Genomic DNA, 25,299 nt, shown 5'->3' on the forward strand with positions numbered 1-25,299 from the left:
TCCAGGTGGCAACAGTCAAGTATAGTATGCAAAAGTATGTGATATCTGTGTTATGAGATGAGATGAGATGTTATGAGATGAAAAAGAGTAATAGACAGTAAATATGTTAATATGTATGGAACACAAAATAACTGAGTTGGGATTAATATATATATATATATATATATATATGAATAATTAACAATCATTTATAGGCATGTAGGTGTTCATCTACATATAGATACATAGATGCCTATCAAAAGCTGCTTACTGCTTAGCAGCTTACACTGTATTCCATTAATCCTTCATAATGAAGGAAAATACATGAGTAAGTACAATAACTGTCATTATGTATGTCCAAAGCATTTATATATCTTCTAAAAAAAACTGTGGTAAACGATTGTAAGTTACAACCATTTGTATATCTTGCAAAAAAGTATAGCAAATCATCACAACTTCCAAAAAAAGTTGTCATATGTGCTCATTAAATAACAGCACATTTTCATTACTAGCTATGATAGCAGCATTTTCACTAATAATTCTTTGCCAACACAAATACAAAAATCTACAAATATTACACATATGTGACAATAACTAAAGAAATATTTTCTCTTAACTAAGAATAAACTTATGACAATACAAAGAGATACAACCTTTGAATAATAAATTATATACAAAGTATTCATATTATTAATAAATTATGCAGGGTCCTCCAGGTAGTGAGAACTCGTTAAGAGAGGACTCTTCCAGATCACACCTTGCCTAAATACCTATCACATTTCTCTTTAAAAACATTCACTGAAGATGATCATATAATGTAAAAAACTCACTTGTCTAGAATGTAAAATCCTTTTAACATCTTGTATATTTCTATATTGTCCTCTCTCTTATGTCTATTACTCAAACTTTGAAGACTATAATCCTTAAGTGTATTCTCATATGCATAATTCTATAAACTGCAAATCAATCTTCTTATCCATACTGGATTTTTTTTTCAATTGCTTCCTAATGTCCTCTGAATCCAGGTGGCCATATTTAAGTACAGCAGTCAATACGAGGTTTTATTAAACCTTGTACTTCACCATACCAGACATTTGATGTGATGGGTTAAATCACTTTAGACATGCAGTTCCTAAAAAAATCTCTCAACCATTATACCCAAGTTCACTGAACAACTTATGTAGCAATATTATTCTAACTGCAATGTCCTTAGTACAAAATACATAAACTTGAGTTTATCAATACTGAACTGATATTCACTGTAATTTTTCCCATTATCTTAATCATCTTGCAAGGATTCTGTATTGGAAATAACCCTTATCATCCTTCATAACTTTGCACCATCAGCAAAAACTAGTATATTAATGTCCAGACCAAGACCAATATCAGAATATCAGCACAAATTAAGTACAGAAACTTAAATACTCCTCTGGTGATCATCCTTCTCTTAGACATGGAACTTCCATGTGCATTATTCACTGATACCTGCCAGTCAGTCAATCAGTCAGTCACTCTGCTATATATTTTCCCAGCCCATTTTGCATACCCATCCCTTTGAGTTTACAATACAGAATCCAGTGTACAAAGTGGTCAAATGCCTTTGCAAAATGTGTATGCGTGTGTGCATGCGCATGCATTCATCACATCCAATATCTACATGCCTGCTCCTGGGCACAGGTTCTAATTAGCTTCTCCAACACCTTAAAGACTATTTCAGAGATTGGTCTATAATGGTCGAAATTCACTGCCTTTATTTCTGGCTTCCAACATTAGTGAGCAACATGCACCGTACCAATGAATATTCAATTACGTCTTAAAACTTCACTTGTTTGAATAAGCAGCCTGAGCTGATTCATCAGTAAAATTCTTTACCTCCCTATTTTTTTTTTTTTTTTTTTTTTTGTCTGTAAAATTAGCTGTAATAATCTTTTCTCTAACAAAATTAGACCCAATTCTTAAGTTTCTCCTTTCCATAATAGAATTCTCTTCTGACCACCCTCTCTCTCTCTCTCTCATAATAATCTCAATTTCATTTTAATGCTAGTGTCTAAGAACTCATTTTGTCACCCTGCCATACCTATTTACCAACTAACTATATTCACTGTTTCAATGAAAAACAATTTCTTCAAGCACCTAACACCAAATCTCTTTAAGCATAATCAATATAGAGAAATTCCTTCTAACATAAAATACTCCAATATACTCTAGATTAGAGATAGATATTGAAATGTTTTCACTTGATTATACTATATAATAAAGATGCCAAGAAATTATATTCTTGGTTGCATCCTTTATCCAAGTGAAAGCAAACAAAGTCTGCAGGTGAAGTCACTTCACGATGTGCATTCATGTGTGTTGCATTATGGGATACTAAGGCAACTGATGTAAAGTCATTAGCCTCTATATACAAGTAGCCCAGTTGTGAAGCTGCTTCACAGACAAACTTTGTTTGCTTACACTTGGATAAAGGATGAAACCAAGAATATAATTTCTTGGCACTTTTAATTTCTAAAATACTCCATACCTCAACATTCCACACACCATTTCTCTTTCATAATCTGAATACTGAATCATTAGCAATCACAGCTCTCCAACTCAGTTCACACATGTCATAACTTGGCAAATGGCATAGTGTTCTTTTGCTATTCTTACTTGCTTCCTACCACACTTAACTCCATTCAACATTCTGACTAATACAAATATATCTTCCTCACTAATGAGGTATATAGAGGAAGAGGAAACATATTTTTTAAAAATTCTCACACTATCCTCTTCTTGTTAACAACACTTGTTAGCAACAGATCTCATGCATGCACCATTATGTGAAACTACTCATACTGAAGTTAAAAGGGCTAACTAAATCACCAATTAAATATAAAAATATAGATATACCTGGCAATGTTTGCATTTGATTTAAATGCATGCTGAAAAACTAATGCTTTACTAAATTCTTAACATTATTTTTTTTTAAAAAATTCTTTCCTTGACAACAGTCTTATTACTAAGCATTCTCGAACCTAATTAATAAAATTTTGATGAATGTCTCAAGAACAGAAAAATCTTTTAATATGCATAGCAAGCAATCCTTGAAATGGTCTTCTAAATGAAGATACCAGTTTGGGTTTTTTAGGCTATAACATATCTCATAATTTCTTGATGCACTAGACTCAACAGCAATATCACAGCCAAGTAATTAATGAATAGGACAGTTATTTCCATCTGTCAAGTCTGTCTGCGAATTGTACATATTCTCTGGCCAGTTTGTCTGTCTTGTGGGATGAAAAGTTCCTGTAGAAAAAATCTTGCCTTCTCTGTATGAAACTGGGTAACTAGCCTTCACAAAATCTTAGTGTCTCATTCAAATTTGGATCTTTCAAAAAAAGTGCACTGTTGTTGCCAAGTAAGATATAGAGGCTTTCTTTAAGTCATTTACGGTGAAAATGAAGATGCTGAATTTTTTATTTCTTTTTTTTATCAGAGCCTGTGTAGCTCAGTGGATGTGGCGTTTGCCAACCACGGCGCTTGGCTGCACGAAGGAAGACTTGGTTTCGAGTCTAGTCGGCGACTAGAGGAAATTTTTCTAAGCCTTTTTTCGACTGGTTCCCGAGTTAGTCGATCTCTGGCACGGGCAAGCAGGTTTTTTCCTCCCGGAAACTCGGGTTTTTCGTCCTGTAAACTCAAGAAAATCGACCGTAGAACCCACATTATTTCAGACATTAAATATATTGTGTCAGGGCTAGGGACCACGAGATGGCGGCACATTTGAGCCGTCTCTCTTCACTGCGTACCGCTTAATTAGTGATAGCCTTGGGCCATCTATCTTTGATTGGTGCCAGTGGAGATTGAACTGCCCACTCAGTCTCCAAAAGTTAGATAGGGCTAAATGGCCTCACCTACTCCCCGTATACAGAAATAAAAAAAAAAGGCGTTAGCTGAATTTTTTTTTTTTTTTAATCAGATTACACTGATGTCTCAATTGTGTTGGTCATATAATCAAGGGTTAACTGAATGCAAGGTTACGTCTGATGTTCCACGGCCGTGTATGCATACTCTTAAAGGGCTCAACAAATACACTAGCCCACTTGCTGATGGCAAGTAGATTTTGCTGGCTGATGAGTAGCTGCAGAATGAACAAAACGGAATATTGGTTCTTTAATAAAAAAATAAATAATTAAATTCTCCAACCATGGTACAGAACTATTAATGATTTTGTGGAACTCTTATTGGGAAAAGTCATTAAAAAACTGAGTGATCTTGAATGTGTGTGTGTGTGTGTGTGTGTGTGTGTGTGTGTGTGTGTGTGTGTGTGTGTGTGTGTGTGTGTGTGTGTGTGTGTGTGTGTGTGTGTGGAAGGGGGGGGGGGGGTCTGAATGCACCATATGTAGTCCAGAATGTGGTAAAACAGCAACAAGCTTTTCAAACAAGATGTTTTGACTAACATGGATAAATGGAATTATCAAGTTTCAACGATAATCTTCCAATAGTAAAAGGAATGAAATGGTCTCACTTAATATGTATGGTGTTGCAATCAAGTACATTCATCCATGCTGACTGTTCACCCTGCAAGTAATGATCACTTCGAATATGCACTGTAGAGAGCATGTATTATATGACACATACATTTTTCAGTTGCATTGAGTATATCTGGAATGTAGTGGAACAAGATGCTGGTAGTGTTCTGGAGAGAGAGAGAGAGAGAGAGAGAGAGAGAGAGAGAGAGAGAGAGAGAGAGAGAGAGAGAGAGAGAGAGAGAGAGAGACACAAACAAATCTGATGAAACTTATAGGAATTCATCATATGCACTCATATGATGAATTCATATGAAGATGAAAGCTACAGGCATCAATCCATGAGATTCTGAAAATGTCTTAGCATACAGAAATAGTTCTAAAGCCTCACATTTTCCAAACACATTATCAGTGGTATTTTTAATAAACTGGTCACTAGTGCATACATTGTTTAATTTTTTTTAATACAGAACACCTGAAAGCAGTTTAAACTACAACAAAAAAAAAAAGAAAAAAAAAAAAAGCAACACACACACACACACACACACACACACACACACACACACACACACACACACACACACACAAAGCAAGGTTATATGGTAGCAATGTTATCTACTGGTTAAGTTGCAGCCTATATACTGTCTCTTATGGAAATGACTGTTAAGGTCTGACATTCTTGAGCAATAGTACAGATAATAAATTCTAACCTATAATCAAGGCCAAGCATAATCATGTATTATCACTTTCCAACTCTGGTTATTAATAGTTGTTTAGCTTCAAATATAAACCAAATTCAAACCCATTTAAACATTTTTTTTTTTAATTTTTGTGATCCCCCCCCCCCCCCCAAAGTATAATGGTATAAATCAGAACACTCTCTATACCTGGGAATATTTCCACTCATGTAAAACCAGAAACTCTGATGGAAATTATAGGAATTAACTACATGCACATGCCTTAAAAGTTTTTTGAAATATTTCCAGAATCTGATGTTTTTAGAGTTGATGCCCTAGCATACTGAAGTAGTTCTGAAGTCTTACAGTTATTTACATGATCAATGATACTTTTAATACATTTAATAATCTTGGATCCCTGCTGTTTGACTTAATTGTAAATGATATATCATGTGGGCTGAGTGGGGATCTAGTTGTCTGCTGATGATGCAAAGTTGGAGAGAATTATAAGTAGCATTGCTGATGTTAATTCCTGTCAAGAAGATCTGAATAGACTTTTGACTTGGACAAAGGAGTGATAGTTTTAATATCAATAAGTGCAAGGTGTTGCATTTTGGAGTGCAGAAATATAAAGCTCTGTACTATATTGACAGTGTTGTACTGTAAGAAGTGGATGAGATTTGAGATTTGGGAAAGATTGACACCAAACTGAAGTTTAGATGGCATATTGCAAGCATTGCAAAGGCTGTACATCATAGTGCTGCTATCATAAGAAGTACTCTAACATGTAGGGATAAGGAAGTGGTTGTGCCACTGTATAAAGCAATGGTCAGACCATACTTGGACTATTGTGCTCAAATCTGGTGTGATTGATGTGGAGACATTGGAGAGGATCCAGAGGCGAGTGATTAAGACAATATCAGGACTTTGGATTGCTGGCTATAGAGAGAGGTTGAAAAAATGTGGATTGCAGAGTTTAGTGGATAGGAGGAAAAGAGGTGATATGATAGATACATTTAAGTTGGTGAGAGGATTTTATCAGATTAATCCACATGAGATTATAAAAAGAGTAGAAGGTGAGAGGAGAAAAACCAGAGGTCATCCTTGGAAGTTATTTAATAGTGTGGTGAAGAGGGGATGTGAGGAGTATATTTTTTACATGGAGAATTATCTGGAAGGCATTACCAGAATGTGTTGTTAATGCAAGGAATGTTAAGGATTTTAAGATACAGTATCAGAAATATGTTGTCAGTTGAATGAACCTCTCACGATGAGTCTGTCAACTCCATGGAGGGTGCAATAATAATAATAAACTGACCATACAGTGTGTACATAAGCTCATACTACATTTAGAAACTTATTTACTTTTACTTTAAAAGGGCTTCCCCATGCTCATGAGTTGATTGTAATCCCCTTCTCCATTGTGAATGGTCATCACTGCAGGACTCTTCTTACAATCCTCTGGCTAACACCATCTCCACTACTACTACTCATCTTCATCTCAAATGAGGCATTCTCTCTTCCATCAATTCATCATCCTCTTGGGCCATCACCTCAAGAGCGATGGCCCAAGAGGATGATGGGCATATTGAATATTGGATATGGACATGTTGAATATGCCCATATCACATTTCAAACTCTTTCAAGGCAAAATATACATATACTTTGTCCTGAGCCATCCATTTCCACAGCACTTATATGATTCTTCTGACTTGCATTCAGAGTTCATCCTTTCCCCTCAGACATTAAAAACGCTCAGTTATCATTCGAAGTGCCATTCTCTTACTTTCTTGCTGAACACCTTAACCATTCAACTGCTTAATAGCACTATGGACTTGGTTGACATGATCATCTATATCTATCTCATATGTTCCTGACTTATGAATAGCAGATCCCAAGTATCTGAAATACTACATTGCTCCAATCTCAACAGATTTTACAATTATCCTTGTGTGAGAAATTGTGCTTCTCTACAATGACTGCTACAATTATTTTTTTTATATCATCATTAAGACTTTAATATAATATGACTGTGATAATTCATTATATTGCCATCTTCACATTTGCATTGTTTAATTTTTTTGTTATATATGCCTGTACCTGTATTCCCACTTAAGTCATACTGAAGATGCCCTTGAATCTTGGACAAAATTGTATAATAAACATTTTAGCATGTTAGTTATCCATCATTCTTCTTTCTATAAAAAAAAATCATGATGTGTTGAATTCTTTGCTAGCACAGCCTTGGCAAACACCTCAGAGAATCAATATAAGGAAAAGAGGATTTAAAGTGGAATGGGTGGAAAAGAAAATGTATGTTGTAAAGAAACAGTGCAAACAATTAGGAAATGGAGAAGATTAAAAAAAATTAGGAAATTTTGTAGGTAAGGCTGCTGGTGGAATCAGCAATAGATCAAAGAAGAGAATTATATCTATGTAGTTTAGGCATATAGTGTAACTGCATACATATGGAGAGGACACAGTTGTCTATATGTGATTTACAACACTGAATGACAGTCCATTCCATAACACACACATCTTCACTACCATATGTCATGAGAACTTGCACCTCACATGCTTCCAACCAGATTCTCATTCAGCTTCCAGGGATGAGTCATAGTTCTCCCAACTTCCAATTAACATAAATTGCAAAATTTCATTTGTTTCCCTTTACAAATTTGTATTCTGTTATCATAATTCCTCTCACTAATCCATTTCTTAAATAATTTAAGAACACACTTCTTCAATATGTCCTCAGCACAATTCCATAGTACAAGTATCTTCTTTAACCTTCTTGGTTATCTTCACAGAACCTAGGTAACCACATATAGAGCAACGAACAAATTAATCTGAACAAGCCAAATTTTGGTCAGGTTTTTGGTTTGGTTTAGTTTTTGTTTCAGTTCATAATAATTTTGGTTTGGGTTTGTTTACTATTTTCAGTTTTGGCTCACTATTTTGGTTGAATGCTGCATATTTAACTGTCTCTACGATGTTTATTAACAGCTGTCTTGTTTTAACTAGACATAGTGTAACTAAGTTGACATTCATCAGGTTTTATTCATTTTGTGTAGCTATAAAATGGATACATCTCCACGAAAGCATTCAAAAATATGTATCTTTCTCAGCACACACCCATGACTCAAAGACAAATTGCTAAGGAGCGTACTGTTGGTTTGGGTACTGGTGCAATTTTAAAGAGGTTTAGGGAGACAGGTATCTTCTCACTTGACAGAAAAAGAAAACATGGGTGAAAAGGGAAAATTACACTTATTCAAGATCATTTACTAGTTAGGAAAAACAAAATGAATCTAAGATCGTATGCTGTAGACATGGGAAGACTTGGCAGCTAGTGTGATTAATGTATCTGACATGTTGGAAGTTTATTTTGCACTTGGTTAGACTATAATAAATTTAGTTTGATCCTTTATCCAAGTGTAAGCAAACAAAGTTTGCACCTGAAAATATCTTCAGGACTGAGGTAACTTTCTTAGTCCACAAAGGTGGACTAAGAAAGCTTGGTCCACCTTTGCTACGAGTTGCCAAGGGATGTACCACCTTACCTCAGTCCTGAAGATATTTTCAGGTGCAAAATATTTTGTTTGCTTACACTTGGATAAAGGATCAAACTAAATTTATTGTATCTGACATGACAGTCCATCAAAGATTGTTGGAAGCAGGGAAGACGGCCCACAAACCAAAAAAAGAAAAGAAACAACTGTTGGAAAAGGCTATACAGAAAAAGAGGCTCTAATATGCAAAAGTGTACAAAGATTGAACTACTGCGAGGTGGAAGAAGGGCATATTTTCAGATGAGAGCCATTTATTTGTCCAAGGAGAGTAAGTACCCTATGTTTGCAAATCAGTGGCTGAGAAGACTTCTCTTGCCTACCTTTAACAAGCTCCTAAACACCCAGCTAAAAAGGTGTTCTGGAGATGTTTTACACATGATAGTCCAGGATCACTTGTGCCTATTGACGGTATGATGAAGAAAAGTAACCAATACACAAAAATACTGGGGGAAAGATTGGTCCCACAGATCCAGAAAGACAAAAACTCATCTTCTAACAGAATCTTGCTCCATGCCACACTTCAAAAAAAGTGAAAGAGTTCTTCAAAAATCACATCAGATTGCTTCAGTGGCCAGGTAACTCACATGACATTAGCCCAATAGAAAATTTGTGGGCCATAGTAAAAAAGAGACTTGGAAAATTAAATTGTGATGCAAAGGATAACATAATACAGTCCATTATAAACGTATGGTTTTGAGATGAAGAAATGAAAAAAAAAAATGTGTTCTATGTTGCTATGAAAGTCCATGCAAATTAATGAACTTATTAGAAACAGCAGGGCACATATAAATTATTAGTTGGAGTTTAATTTTTGTACTTATTTTCTTGCAAAATATACATTTTTCTTTAAGATGCAAGTGTTTGGATTACTTTGTTAGCCACTGTTAGTATAACAACTGGATGTGACCTTATCAAAGTGCTACTAAGTAGGAGAATAACTTCTTTATTCTTCTTATAATTCAGTATTCTCTTCAACATTCCACTTATCTAAAGTAATGACATAGCTACTTAGCACTGTGGCCCTATTAGATAGGTACAATGAGTAGAGTATGCTACTCTAGTTATCTAGAATTCAACTTTTGACTTCTGCAATTAAGCCACTATAAAATTTTATATTTCTATATTTAAGTTTTGGGTCAAGTATAATCTACTCAGTCTTTCCATATTTCAAATGTTTGGCAACTTTCCCGATGGAAAAAAAAAAATAATTCTCCAATACTGAAGTGTCTTCCTCTTGAAAATTTTCTATTACTACTGTTCTAGCATTACTTATATCATAATGTTTCACAATTAACAAACAATTAATAATATTTCAAAACAGTTATTTCATGTATGCAGGATAACTTCAGTTTTTATGTCACATTTATCATCTGATTCCTTTCACAATTCTCTTTTCTTCAATTCTAAGCTTTTTCAATAGAAATTCAAAATATTTTGCCACAATCGTGATATATGACTATGGTAAAATATTAATAATAATCAAGATACATACACACACATAGACATATATCTTCTATATATTGATAGCAAGTTCTTCTTATGACTATATATTTGCTAATGACCTGTCAGAAACTTTCAGGATCTCTTATCAGAACTGCCTCTTTCAGGTTCCCATGCAGTTCTGATGTTTCTATCACAGCAAATGCCTTCACAATACACTTCTCTGCTTAAATCAGGCAGTTATCCTCAGATTTTGTGACTTTGACTGCAAGGTTTGGTTTTGGTTTTCAAACTCATATTTCCGTGGTGCTTAACAGTCAAAGCTGTATAACTCAGTAACCCTCCACATAGCCTTTAAATGAATGAGGAGAACTGATCAAGGCTTCTGACCTAATGTCCAATCCTCACTTTCTCGTAGTGCACTCTGTTAGGTATCTACCTGGATACTGAAAAAACGAGGATGGACTGGCAATTTGGGATTTAGCTGAATAAATTGTATTCTTATTGGCTTAAAACACAATAAAAAATGATGGTACAACATGACAGAATTTCATGCTGGCTGGGGGCATTGCCCGGTTAAACAAGGCCCATGTTTTTTCGCCAGGGAACTACGGTAAACAGCAAAAAGTCAGCTACTGGAACAAATCCTGAAACACGCCCCAACTCAACATCACCAGAGTTCAAGATCAGTACTATCAACATAAGAAGCCAGAATGGCAAAGAAATGAAGCTGGCTGAGGAATTGGATAAGTACCAGATCAACATAATAGGGATGGCTGAAACAAAAAATGCAAAACTGGTGAGATCTATCTAATCAATAAATGCAAAATGTTATATTCAGGCAATTACAATCATGGAAAAGAAGGAGTAGCTATAGTATTCAACACAAAATATGAGGTTAATCTACTTGAATGGCAGGCAATATCAAGTAGTGATATTTGCAAATATCAGAATGGGGAACGGACAGTGAGAAAATATGCTCTTTCCTCCAAATTTTCCCAAAATAGTTTTGTATGTCTGACAGTCATTTCCTACTCTGCTATTTAGATCCCCAACAAGGATAGGATTTCTCTTCAGGACATGGACTGGTTATTACTAACACAATGTTCCAACATAAAAATGTGCACAAACTGACAATGGCGAGAAGAGGTAAGGAATAAGAAAAGTCTCATTGACTATGTTATTGTTGATGGTGATGTTTTGTCCGTGATGCAGGACACTAGAGTGTACAGAGGATTTAAAACTGGAATTGATCACCATTTAGTCTTGAGCAGGATAAAATTGAATTTCATATTGAAAAAAGTTTTAAAGTGAATAAAAGTTGAGCAGCTCTGAGATGTGAACTGGAGACTAAAATACACAAACATTATGCAAGAAAATATGAAATAGTTTGAGAACAGGAACCAAAGCTTGGAGATTCAGTGGTAAGTCCTGAAGAAAACATTAATTGATTCAGCCAGAGAGGCATGTGGTGAGGTTGTCTGCAAGGATAGAAAAATCAGAACTTATGGACACAGGAAGTTAAAGTGGCAGTGAAGGAAAAGAAGAAAGCATATCAAAAGTTCTTGGCAAATAAGTCATCTTGTGCTCTTAGAGAATAGAGAGAAAAATGTAAGAAAGCTAAATACTAGATAAAACTAGCTAAAGAAAAGTCATAGGAGTCAAAATAAATATCAAGAAGTGGCAAGATATTCTGCAGGCTGTTGAAGAAGCTCAGAAATGGAGGAAGGAGCGCTGTAAAAGGAATTAGAGATGATAAAAGTGACATGAAAACTGGAGAAAAAGATATCCTTGATGTATGGAGCAATTACTTTTTCGGACCATTTTCGGAAAATCTATACCACTTTCATTCATCTTTCGCAATGATCTACGTTTCATCACCATTTTAATCATGCTCAAAGCTACACACAAGAAACACAAAGAAATTTAATAATTACAGAACTTTAACTAAACCGAACACTGCCTACCAATTACAGCTATCATACACTATATGTAAATAACAAATTATCTCTATTGTCTATAATTGTGTAATTATATAAATTATATAAATCTATAATTCTGATAAGGTTGAGTGTGTTTTATCAGCTCACTTTACACTGTTCATCTTAATTCCTTGATGAAAACAGTGGGGGAGCCAGATAACATTATAACATTCTGTATAATCCTTTCTTTTTTTTTTAAGTAGTTTAAGAAAATACAGAATTATTTCATTTGCTAAGTCCCTAACTGCCATCCCATCCTTATTCATTCACCTTTTCTCTTAATTTCAGAAGGATCCTAAATCTAAGCAAAACTATCTAAAATCTAAGTAAATACCCTAATTGCATAAGAGGTTTATATTCCTGTGGAGGTTTCTGTGATTAAGCAGTTCAATATAGTTATTCCGGTTTTGTGACTACATGTTTATTAAAGAAAACTGTTTTTAAAACAAAACAAGTACTAAAAACAACACCCAACAAGTTTCATTAGTCGTCAGCTAACACTTAAAAAAATATCAAGATCTCTTCATCCTCCGAAACCTCCACATCACCCAATGAAAAAACAAGGGGTTTATAATATTCACGGTTCCTGTGGCATCTGCTATGTGGGCCAGATGGGGAGAAATCCGCATGAGCAAACATCAAAAGGACATACAAAATAAGAGAGAACGTAAATCGGGATTGGCATTTCACACAACCTTTACCAGTCATGATGATGTACTCTGGGATACAACAAACATGTCCTATATAGATAAGAATTGTTTCACAAGAAAATTCAAAGAGGCAGCAAATATGATTAAAATTCCTACACAATGCAACAAAAACCAAGGTTTGATTTTAAATCAAGTTTGGTCATTTTTTATTAAAAATTTACCAATTTCAGACCTCGGACAGAGTGAGCATGAACCACAGAAAGCGACAACAAATAGCACTGTCTCCAGCTAACACACACTAACAGTTGTATAGATCTGTTATTCGGTTTTTTAACGAACTGTTTAGATGTTCACAATACCAACAAATGAACTAATTTGCATAATTTCTAGTAGTTTGTGCTTTAAACTTTTAGTTCTCTTTACCCCTGAAGATGTTAGTCTGATGACTAACGAAACTTGTTGGGTGTTGTTTTTAGTACTTGTTTAGTTTTAAAAATAGTTTTCTTTAATAAACATATGGTCACAAAACTGGAATAACTACACTGAAGAGGTTTATACAGGATGTCCCAAAATTTACGCAAGTATTTTTGATAGAAAACACAGGTTTTTAATTAAAAATTGTAATTTCTTATTGATTCATAAAGTATACAGTATAGGGTTATGCATGGAATAGCATATCGGATAAACGGCCTCCACAGCTTTGCTGGCACATACGCACTCTTTTGTTGAAATTTTCCATGACCGTTTTGCATAAATGTGTGAATTTCGTTGATACAGCGCTCAATTTCCTCCTTCAAGGCGTGGGTGGTTGTGGGCTTGTTGGCATAAACCTTAGACTTCAAAACACCCCAAAGAAAAAAGTCCAACGCCGTTAAGTCGCATGATCTGGGTGGCCAATTATGATCACCAAAACGGGAAATTACACGACCAGGAAATGACTCATGCAGTAATTGAATTGTTTCTCGGGCTATATGGCATGTGGCACCGTCTTGTTGAAACCACATGTCGTCCACATCCATATCTTGCAATTTAGGCACAAAAAACTGGATTATCATGTCATGATAGCGAACCCCATTAACTGTTATTGCCTTACCAGCCGCATTTTCGAAGAAGAATGGACCGATGATGCCTCCAGCCCAAAATTTGCACCAAAAACAGTGACACGTTGTGGATGCATTTGTTTCTCAACAATCACTCGTGGATTTTCTGAACCCCAAATGCGACAATTTTGTCGATTAACGAAGCCATCAAGATGAAAATAAGCCTCATCGCTGAAGATGATTTTGTTCGAAAAAGAAACATCCACTTGTTGTTGTTCCATAATCCATTTAATGAACTCTCTTCGCTGTGTGTGGTCAGTAGGCTTCAGTTCTTGAGTCAATTGAACTTTGTAAGCATAAAGATGCAAATCTTTCGTGAGAATACGCTGTAGAGAGCTTCTCAAAATGCCCAATTCAAGACCATGGTGCCAAATTGATGTTCCTGGACTCTCAGCAACACTCTCACGAACTGCTTCGATGTTTTCTGTTGAAGGACGGCCAGAGCGTATAAGATCACTAATTGATCCAGTTTCCTTGAATTTTTTAATTAATCTTTTCACAGTTGATGAAGTTAAATCACTATTCCGACCATATTTTGTATGAAAATTGTGAACTGTAGCTGCCAAACCTTCATTATTTTAAAAATATTGCTCAACAATGAAAATGCATTGTTCTTTCGTGTAGCACTCCATTTTTAATAACCCTGAACTGTCAGCTGTCACGCTGTCTTTTTTTTTTCTCGTTGGCAACACTTTACCGCACAAATGGTGCTAAATTTAAATTTTGGGACACCCTGTATTTTCTGATTTCCATATATATATATATATATATATATATATATCTTGTGTATTTTTTTCACTCGCTTAAATGTCAGCTGTAGACTGTGTGTGTGTGTAAGATTACTAATGAAGCACACTAATGGACATCTGAAAAGGTTTGCAGTTGCTGTATATAACAATTTCATTCCAGCTGTAAAGAATATGCTAATGTTATCATGAATTACATGTAGAAAATACTTTATTTTTGATGCTGAATATCCTACTGATATAAAATTGTTGAATCCTCAATCTAAGAAAGAAAGCATTCATAAATAAGAGAACTGTGGTCAAGGTATAATAAGAAAAAAAAAAGTAATTTAAATGGTGTAAATTATTTTCTAAATTAATTATCATATGTATTAAGTAAAAGTGAATGGTGAAAATTCAACAAAGTGAATTTATGTATCAAATTTAGGTGGATTACTAGTTGCTGTCAGAATAAAAAGAGCTTCCCAGATAAGACTAATGGATTTTATAAAACAGATCTATTGTAAGGTGATCAGAAAATCTGCAACAGTACATTCAGAGCTTATCGAAAAATCATGAAACAAAGAATACTGTGTATTATAGTCATTTTTATGACTACAATATCAAGCAGGAAAAAAAAAAAAGACCAAAACAATTATTTTTTTAACATTGGTATGTTGAGTATTTATATATTTCCCACAACTTTAATGAGTAGAGAAAAGAAACACCATCATCATCAAATGTCTGATACCCTCAGAGGATGTACAGAATCTTGTGATAGTACTACATGAAAAGTTACATCATTAGCAACTTCCTACCATCAATTTTGCTCAGGCTTAGTCAGTTATCTGTCAACATTCCAATATTATTATTGGACCATTGTAGACCAAAATATAGGTGGCATCATCCACCTACATCTTGGAAGACCAAGATGTAGGTGGATTGATGGATGGCTTTTCCAGGATGGCTAGAAAAAGACCCAGAGGTCTTTTTCTAGCCATCCTGGAAAAGAACACTTGTTTAGCTTATCTTTAAATTCTGTTTAAGTGGCCATACCATTTGAGATTAGCTCTGCTAACACATTCCTTAATGCTAACAATGTCAAGTTCTTTCCTAACATTCTCATTTTTAATGTGATACTGCCATTGACATCATGTGTTCAGTCACCAATCTTTCTCAGGCCTCTACTATTTCTGGTCTCCAGTCTTTGATCTCTTATTCCATATAAATTTATTCACAGTTGACTTTCTATTATATCAGATTTGCTATCTTCATTAAATATTGTGCCTAAATAGCTGAAGTGTTTTACTTGTTCTATAGGTTCTATATTCAAAATGCAGTTGATATTTTCAATGTTTTTTCCCATTTTCTTTGTTGCAATTTTTGAAGTCTCAATCATATCATCCCTCTTTCTTCTGTTCGCTAGTATCTGCAGTCTACAAACTATCTGTCTTCATAATCAGCATTCCACAACCCTGATATCATTTTAACAATCTCCATTGCATTTTCTCCACTGTGTGAGAATCACAATTGAAACCAGAAGACCAGACTTGCATAAAATAATCCAAGATAGGTCTTATCAAGGCCTTGTAAAGAGGCAAAATGATATTCTTATCTTTACATGTGAAAGTTCATTTTAGCTTTGCAATTATCTTATGAGTTGTATTTGCAATCTTTGCAACAGGGTCACTGAACTTCAAATTCCTATATATTAACGCTCCAAGACCTCTAGTCTAATCAGTATCTTTTAGCATAATCCCACCAATATAATATGACACTGGATATCCAATCATACCTAAGTGCATGACTTTGCATTTACTGACATTGAACTGACATCCATTTTCCCATGCCCACAATTCCATTCTATTCAAATCATTCTGCAAGTACTATATATCAGTAGCATTTCTGATTACCCTACCTATCTTTGCTTCATCAGCAAATAGCGGTATATTACCTGTCAAATCCTTCCCAATGCAATTAATATACAGATTGAATAACAGCAGACCAAGGATTGAACCATGGAGGCACACCACTGATTACCTTGAATCCTGCAGATTCATCCACCCCCATATACCACTTTTTGATATCTGTCAGTCAGCCATCCTCTTATCCATGCCAACAGTTTATAATCCAATCCCATATTCTCCAATTTATGCAACATTATTTCATGCTGTATTTTGTTAAAAGCCTTAGCAAAATCCAAAAGTATCATGGTGTATCCATTCCCCTTGTCTAGTTCAATGATAGCATTACTATAGAATGTGAAAAAGTGATCAAAACATGACTTAGTAAACCTATGCAGTTCGTTGCAAACTAGAGACGCTCTGTGAACCCATTTCTGAATGTGAGCACTAACCAACTTTTCCAAAATCTCCACAACACCCCTGAGATACTGATTGGTCAATAGTTGGATACATTCATCTTTGCACCACCCTTGTGCAATGGAATTACCATACATTCTTTCCATTCCTGCAGAATTTTCCTTGTTCTGAGACTTAAATTATATAGCCTGGTCAAAGGAATAACCAGTTCAGCTGAACAGTCTTTTAGCATGGGTGCTGATATCCTATCAGTCCCTACTGCTGAATTCTTATTCAGTTTGTACAACAACTCTAATACCTCCTCTTCATTCAGTGAAGAAGTAGCAGCAAACTCAATGTTGCACACACATCGGGCTGATAGCTTTTAGCAAAATGGGCACTCATTAGTTGAACAATCACTTCTGCATTTGTCACCCTCACACAATCTGCATTCAGTAAAGTTATTCTTTCATATTCATTCTTTCTTTTACTTGCAGAATTCTTGTGGATTGTCTTTAGTTTGTAGAACCAGTTTCTTTTCATACTTGGACTTAGCTTTCCGTATAACAGTTGTGACTATTCTAGCCTGCTGCTTATAATTTTCATAAATTATATCTACATAATTAGATCTATAAATCTTAAATACAGATCATTGTTATATTCTCTTGATTTCTCAACTGTATTTTCATACCAAATTTATTACAGCAAAATTCATTTAGGGGATTCATTTAGGAGTATAACTTAGGAGTATCCTGGATTCGTTTAGGAGTATAACATAACCTGCCTAAAAGTTAAAAGATGAGATTAACATCTTCAGTTTTGGTATCAGGTTTAATACGACTTTCTTTCATAATACAATCCATATAGATGATGAATAAGAGTGGAGATAATGTACACCTTTGTTGCACACCTGACTTAACATCAAATCATCTTTTGCCACCTCTTTCAACTCTAACATTTACAACTTAAATAGAGACTATGTATTGTTTGATATAATGTCCCATTAACACCAGGAGAGTTTTGAACAGTTTTCCTCTTGGCACCTGGTCATATGCCTTTTCGAGATCTATACAACTTAAATACAGATCCTTGTTATATTCACATGATTTAAAGTGAATGTCTTAAAGTGAAAATCTGATCCTGACAACCTCTGTTTGGTCTGAACCCAACTTGTTCTTCTCCAACCTTCTCCTCCACAATTTTTCTTAGCTGTTTCTCAAGAACACTTGCATAAATCTTACCAGAAATACTCAGTACAGAAATTCCTTTGTAATTCTCACATTCCATTTTATTTCTGTTTTTTAAAGATGGATACAATGAGGGTTCTACTAAATCATCTGGATTCGACCCTCTGACCAGGCTTTATGAATTATGCAGTAAACACTGTAAAACTCTTATACCTCCATATTTTAGCATCTCTGGTCAAATATTATTATTATTATTATTATTATTATTAAGAGAGACTTCCAGAGAGTCAGGGACTCATTGAGGGAGGCCACGTACTACCTGCACCCACTATCATACATATTCTTGAATTCATTCACACTGCTTGCGCACACGACATCCAATGGCAATCCAACTATCAGAGAAATATCTAGCGCCCCCCCCCCCCCTTCTTAGCAGCATCATTCTCAACTTCCAAGGATGTCATCTTATCCTTTCCCAACCCTCCATAAAATGAACAATTCCATCAACTGAAATTATGTATGACCCTTTCACAAGTTTGCAAGTGTTAATCATATAATCCCTCTTTCTCCTGTTTGATAGTGTCTGCAGTCTACAAATTCTCAATCTGTCTTCTTAATCAGTATTCCATGATCCTGATATCATTTTTAACACATTTCATTGCACTCTCTCCAATGCATCAGAATCAAAATGGAAATTAGGAGACCAGACCTGCACACAATAGTCCAAGTGAGATCTTATCGAGGCCTTGTAAAAAGGCAAAATTACATCCTAATCTTTACATGTGAAAAATCATTTCAACATTGCAATTATCTTTTGAGTTATATTTGCAATCTTTGCTACATGGCCAGTGAGCTTCAATTTCTTATTTACTAACACTCCAAAATCCCTAGTGCCCGATCAGTTTCCTCTAGCATAATCCCACCAATATAATACGACACTGGATATCTAATCACACCAAAGTGTATGACTTTACATTTACTGACATTGAACTGATAAACATTTTCCCATGCCCACAATTCCAGGTTACAGTCCTTGATCCACTGTTATTCAATCTGTACATTAATGATATTGGGAAGGATTTGACAGTCGACATACAGCTATTTGCTGATGATGCAAAGATGGGTAGAGTAATCCAAGAATGCTACTGATTACCCTACCTATCTTTGCATCATCAGCCAGCAAATAGCTGTATGTCGACTGTCAAATCCTTCCCAATATCATTAATGTATAGACTGAATAACAGTGGATCAAGGACTGTAACCCTTACCTTAAACTAGTGGTATTACCTTAAATATTGTAGACTCACATCCCCCATATACTAATTTTTGATATCTATCAGTCAGCCATCCTCTCATCCATACTAATATTTATAATCCAATCCAATTTATGCAACAGTCTGCCATGCTGTATTCTGTCAAAAGCCATAGCAAAATCCAAAAGTATCATGGTGTATTCATTCCCCTTTGTCTAGTTCAATGGTAACATTGTTATAGAATGTGAGCAAGTTGCTAAAACATGACCATCCCCTTAGTAAATCCATGTTGCTCATTGCAAAGTACAGATTCACTGGCAACCCATTTCTGAATGTGAGCCCTAACCAATTTTTCCAAAATCCATGTATATCATCTACTCCAACTGTCTTTCCAAATTTCAGATCTGTAATAGCTTTTTCTACTTTAAGTACAGATATATATATTCCAGATGGCATTCCTGCTGAGTGTTTTCAACCACCATGCTGTCATTGCTTATTTCATTTAGCAATTTTTCCAAAGTAATTACTCTATTTGTGAAGAATGTCTTCAGTTTTCTGTCCCCTTTATCATCTCTTTTACAGTCTTCTTTCCTCCATTTCTGAGTTTTTTCAATATTTTACCACCTTCCTTGTATTATTTTCTGTTTTTACCAAAGTTTTCTCATGACTTTTGTTTAGCTAATTTTTACACAATACTTTCCTGTCTTACATTTTTTTCTGTATTCCCAAAGAGCATAAACTGACCTATTTGCTAGGAACTTTCAATATAATTTCTTATTTTCCTTGACTGCCTCTTTAACTTCCTGGGTCCACCATGAAGTTCTGATTTTTCTATCCTTCCATATTACCTCACCACACACCTCTCTGGCTGAATCAATCAATTTTTTCTTCAGTATTTGCCACAGTCTCCAAGGTTTGGTTCTTGTTTTCAAACTTTTTCAGTTTTTCTTGAATAATGTTTGTGTGTTTGAGTTTACAGATCACATTATAGCTGTTTGACTTAAATTTATTTCAACACTTTTCTTGCACAACCTTCTTTTCAATATGAAATTCAATTTTATCCTGCTCAACACTAAAAGATGATCACTTCCTATTTCAAATCTTCTGTATACTCTTGTCCTGCAACAGTGGGAATTCATCACTGTCAATAATAACATAGTAAATAAGATTTTTTGATAGTTAATATTTGGTCCTTTTCACTAAATATGATATATTATATTGGATTTATTCAACCATGATTTAGATAAAACATATGTACATAATCGTCGACAAGTTTCTCCAGTTAGGGTCTGTCTGGCTTTATCAAGATGAGTAAGGTTATACTAATTAAATGCAAACAAAAGAATGCAGTAATGACCTAAAAAACAGTTAAACAAATTGAAGAGCACGTGTGATATCAAAAGCATAAAGCATGGAAACTTAGTCATTGTTATTAAACCATTTTATAATTTTTTTGTGTAATTGAGTTCTGCTAAACATAATGAATTAATTAAGTTTTCCAAGTATCTTTTAATATTATGCCTTAGTTCTTATTGAGGTTGTCTCCTGTCTGTAGTACTACTGCAGCTTCTTCAAAAGGTTCCACATTTGTAATCCTCTTCAATGTATGGCATCGAGCTGTTGTCCAAATCAATTTCAGGTCTGACAATGGAATGGTTTGAAATTGAGAAATTATGTGCTAATCCTGAGGTGTCTGTTCTGTTATTATTTATATCACTGACATGTTCCTTCTTCTGGATTTCTAGGCTTCGTGAAGTTTGGCCTGTGTAAGTCAGTCCACACGAACACGGTATGCTGTAAACCTCTGCGTATTTGTAGAAAGTGATGCTGTCCTTAGGAGATCTTAATAAGTGCCGTGTAGTTAAAATAGGTTTAAAAGCAACTCTGATGTTAAAAGGCTTCATGATTCTTGCTATTTTGATGAAGATTGAGCCTGCATAACTGAGCCTCAATTATGCAAAAAATTATAAAATGCAGTTTAATAACAATGGTTAAGTCTCCATGCTTTATGTTTTTGATGTCACGCATGCTCTTCAATTTGTTTAACTGTTTTTTAAGTCGTTACTGCATTCTTTTGTCAGCATTTAATGTTTTACCAGTCTTGATAAAGCCAGACAGACCCTAGCTGGCGAAACTTGTCGACGACTATGGACATATGTTTTATCTAAGCTGTATAAATGAGAGTAGACCTCCACATAGCCTTTAAAGGAATGTGCAGAACCGGCCAGGGGGGCTTCTGACCTAATCTCCAATCCTCACCTTCTCATGGTGCACCCTGTTAGGTATCTATCTGGAAACTGAAAGAACAAGGTTGGGCTCGCAATTGGGATTTAGCCAACCAAATTGTATTCTTATTGGCTTAAACCAATATACAAAATGATGTTACAACATGACAAAATTTCATGCCAGCTGGGGCGTCGCTGGTTAAACAAGGCCCCCCTTGTTTTCGCTAGGGAACCAGGGAAAACAGCGAAAAGTCAGCTACTGGAACAAATCCTAAAACTCACCTCAACTCAATATCACAAGAATTGAAGATCGGTACTACCAACATAAGAAGCCTGAATGGCAAAGAAATGGAACTAGCGGAGGAATAAGATAAGTACCAGATCGACATAACAAGGGTGAATGAAACAAAAAAGACAAAAACTGGTCAGATCTTTCTCAGCAATAAATAAAAAACGTTATATTCAGGCAATGACAATCAAGGAAAAGAAGGAGTAGCTATAGTATTCAACACAAAATACGAGGCTCAACTTCTTGAATGGCAGGCAGTGTCAAGTAGAGTGATGTGGGCAAATATCAGAATGGGGAATTGGATAATGAGACTTATTTTATGCCTATGGTCCCACAGAAGGTAGAAGTGGAGGAATTTTTGAGGCTTTAGACAAAGCAACTGACACAAATAAGTTTAAATGAGAGTTCTATAAAATGTAGTATGTACTGCTGACAGCTCATAATCAATGCATGCAAATTCCCAGTCATTGGGGCAAACAGAATTGTTTTTGTGAAAAGAAAAATTTGTTGCTGTGATGCTTACTTTGGTGGATAAGATACTGTTAGTGAGGTTGCCTTATGTAAGTGGAGAATCAGTAGTGGAAGTTTTCCAAAAGTTTCGAACGCAGAAAAGAATGAAGAGAGGTTGAGGTCCTATAACTCCTGCCAGAATACTGTCTGTAATATGATGTTTCGAAAAAACTGGAAATTTGTCAGATCGCTCGAATAAGTACCAGATCGACATAATAGGGGGTGACTGAAACAAAAAAGACCAAAACTGGTGAGATCTTTCTGAGCAATAAATACAAAATGTTATATTCAGGCAATGACAATCAAGGAAAAGAAGGAGTAGCCATTGTATTCAACACTAAATACATGGCTAATCTTCTTGAATGGCAGGCAATTTCAAGTAGAGTGATGTGGGCAAATATCAGAATGGAGAACTGGACAATGAGACTTATTTGTGCCTATGGTCCCACAGAAGGTTCTACTAAGGTAGAAGTGGAGGAATTTTTTGAGGCTTTAGAAAAAGCAACTGACACAATGAAAAAGGAAAAGTTGGTCCTTGTTGGGGATCTAAATAGCAGAGTAGTAAATGATTATCAGACATACAAAAATATTTTGGGAAAATTTGGAGAAAAGAGCAAAACTAATAATAATGGCAAATACTTGTTGGATTTCTGCTCGGGACATGGACTGGTTATTATTAACACCATGTTCCAACATAAAAACGTGTACAATTCCAAATGGAGAGAAGAGGCTAGGAATAAGAAAAGTCTCATTGACTATATTATTGTTGATAGTGATGTTTTCTCTCTGGTGCAGGACACTAGAGTCTACAGAGGATGTGAAATTAAGTGATCACCATTTAGTCTTAAGCAGGATAAAACTGAATTTCATATTGAAAAGAAGAACATGTAAGAAAGTCTTAAAATGAATAAAAGTTGAGCAGCTCTCAGATGTTAAATGCATACTAAAATATACCAACATCATTCAAGAAAAAATGAAAGACTTTGAGAACAGGAATCAAACCGTGGAGATTCAGTGGCAAGCGCTGAAGAAAACATTGATTGATTCTGCCAGAAAGGCATTTGGTGAGGTTGTCTACAAGAATAGAAAATTCAGAACTCCGTGGTGGACACAGGAAGTTAAAGAGGCAGTGAAGGAAAAGAAGAAAGCATATCAAAAGTTTCTGGCAAATAAGTCAGCTTTTGCTCTTAGAGAATAAGAAAGCTAAACGCTGTGTAAAACTAGCTAAACAAAAGTCATGGGAAGACTTTGGTAAGAACACAGAAAATAAATATCAAGGCGGTGGCAAGATATTCTGGAGGTTGTTGAAGAAGCTCAGAAATGGAGAAAAGAGTGCTGAAAAGGAATTAGAGATGATAAAGGTGATATCGAAAATGGAGAAAAAGATATCCCTGAAGTATAGAGCAATTACTTTGAAAGATTGCTAAATGAAACTAGCAGTGATGACAGCACAGTGATGGAAAACACTGACCAGGCATGCAATCAGGAGTGCCTCCGTAGGGCAATTGGAAGAACGAAGGTACATTGCGCCCTTCGATTGGAATAGGCCTAAGTTCGATTCTCGTCGCGATGGGAGGAATCTTTATCTGATCGATTTCAATCGACGGTGAGTTAGCCGATCTCATACGGAGGTAGCAGGGTTTTTTCTCCCGGAAACTCGGGTTTTTCATCCCGCATACATACAAATCGGCCCTTCAGAACACATGCAATTTACAGACAAAAATTACTAATTGTGGTGGTGTTGGAGGTGGGCGGTAGATGGCATTGATTCGTAGTAGAGGTAAGGTGTAGAGACAGATGAAGATGTCCTCCCGCGATGAGTCTTCGGACTCCTTGGATGTATCAGGAATAATAATATCCATAATTGAAGTAGAAAAAGCCATCAAAGGCTTGAAATGTGGAAAGGTAGCAGGAGTAGATGATATTCAACCAGAAATGCTGAAGTATGGTGGTATAAAAGTCTTACAGTGGCTGCACTGCATAGTTCAGAAGGCCTGGACAGAAGGACAAACTCCTGATGATTGGAGTACAGCTCTAATAGTACCCATATATAAAAAGGGAAATAAAACTGAATGTGAGAATTAGAGTTATTTCTCTACTGAGTGTTCCAGGCAAGATTTATGCCAGTATACTTGAGAAACGGTTGAGAAGAATTGTGGAAGAAAAGCTTGGTGAAGAACAAGCTGGATTCAGACCAAATAGAGGGTGTCAGGATCAGATCTTCACTTTATGACATTTAGTTGAGGAAGCATGGGAATATAATAAAGATCTGTATTTAAGTTTTGTCGATCTGGAAAAGGCATAAGACAAGGGGCCAAGAGAGAGAGAGAAGCTATTCATACACTGCAGTTATATAGTGTCAATGGAGCATTATATCAAGCAATACTTAAGTCTTTATTTGAGTTGTAAGTCAGCAGTTAGAATTGAAGGAAGTACAGGAAGATGGTTTAATGTTAAATCTGGTGTGAGACAAGGCTGTACATTATCCCCTCTGTTATTCATTATCTATATGGATCACATTATGAAGGAAAGTGGTATTAAACATGATATCAAAATTGGAGATGTTAATGTCAGCTCTTTGCTTTATGCAGGCAATGTTCTACTTCTAAATAAATCTGCTACAAGTTTGCAAGATTCTTTGACTAAATTGAATAACTGTTGTAATAGATATGGTATGAAGGTCAGGAATGAAAAGACAAAGACAATGAAAATAGGTAGAATAGTTGAAAATGTCAACTGTTTTTGAATGGGGAACCTGTGGAACAAGTAAAACATTTCAGCTACTTAGGTACAATTTTTAGTGAAGATGGTAAATTAAATATGGAAATAGACAGCAGAATCAACAAAGCTGGTATGGTAGGAAGTCAAATGAATAAATTCATATGGAATAAGAGAGAAATTA

At 35.3% G+C, this 25,299-nt stretch overlaps 1 protein-coding gene across 2 annotated transcripts in view; it reads right to left on the reverse strand.

Annotated features, from left to right (window-relative positions):
- The window catches only part of IntS3 (integrator complex subunit 3), a 598,644-nt gene that overhangs the window by 217,345 nt on the left and 356,000 nt on the right, over positions 1-25,299 (reverse strand). The gene's annotated exons all lie outside the window — the stretch shown is intronic.

The sequence above is a fragment of the Typopeltis vanoorti genome, chromosome 16 (genome assembly GCF_054136105.1).
Source record: "Typopeltis vanoorti isolate ZY-2024b chromosome 16, IOZ_Tvanoo_1.0, whole genome shotgun sequence".
Lineage (NCBI taxonomy): Eukaryota > Metazoa > Arthropoda > Arachnida > Uropygi > Thelyphonidae > Typopeltis > Typopeltis vanoorti.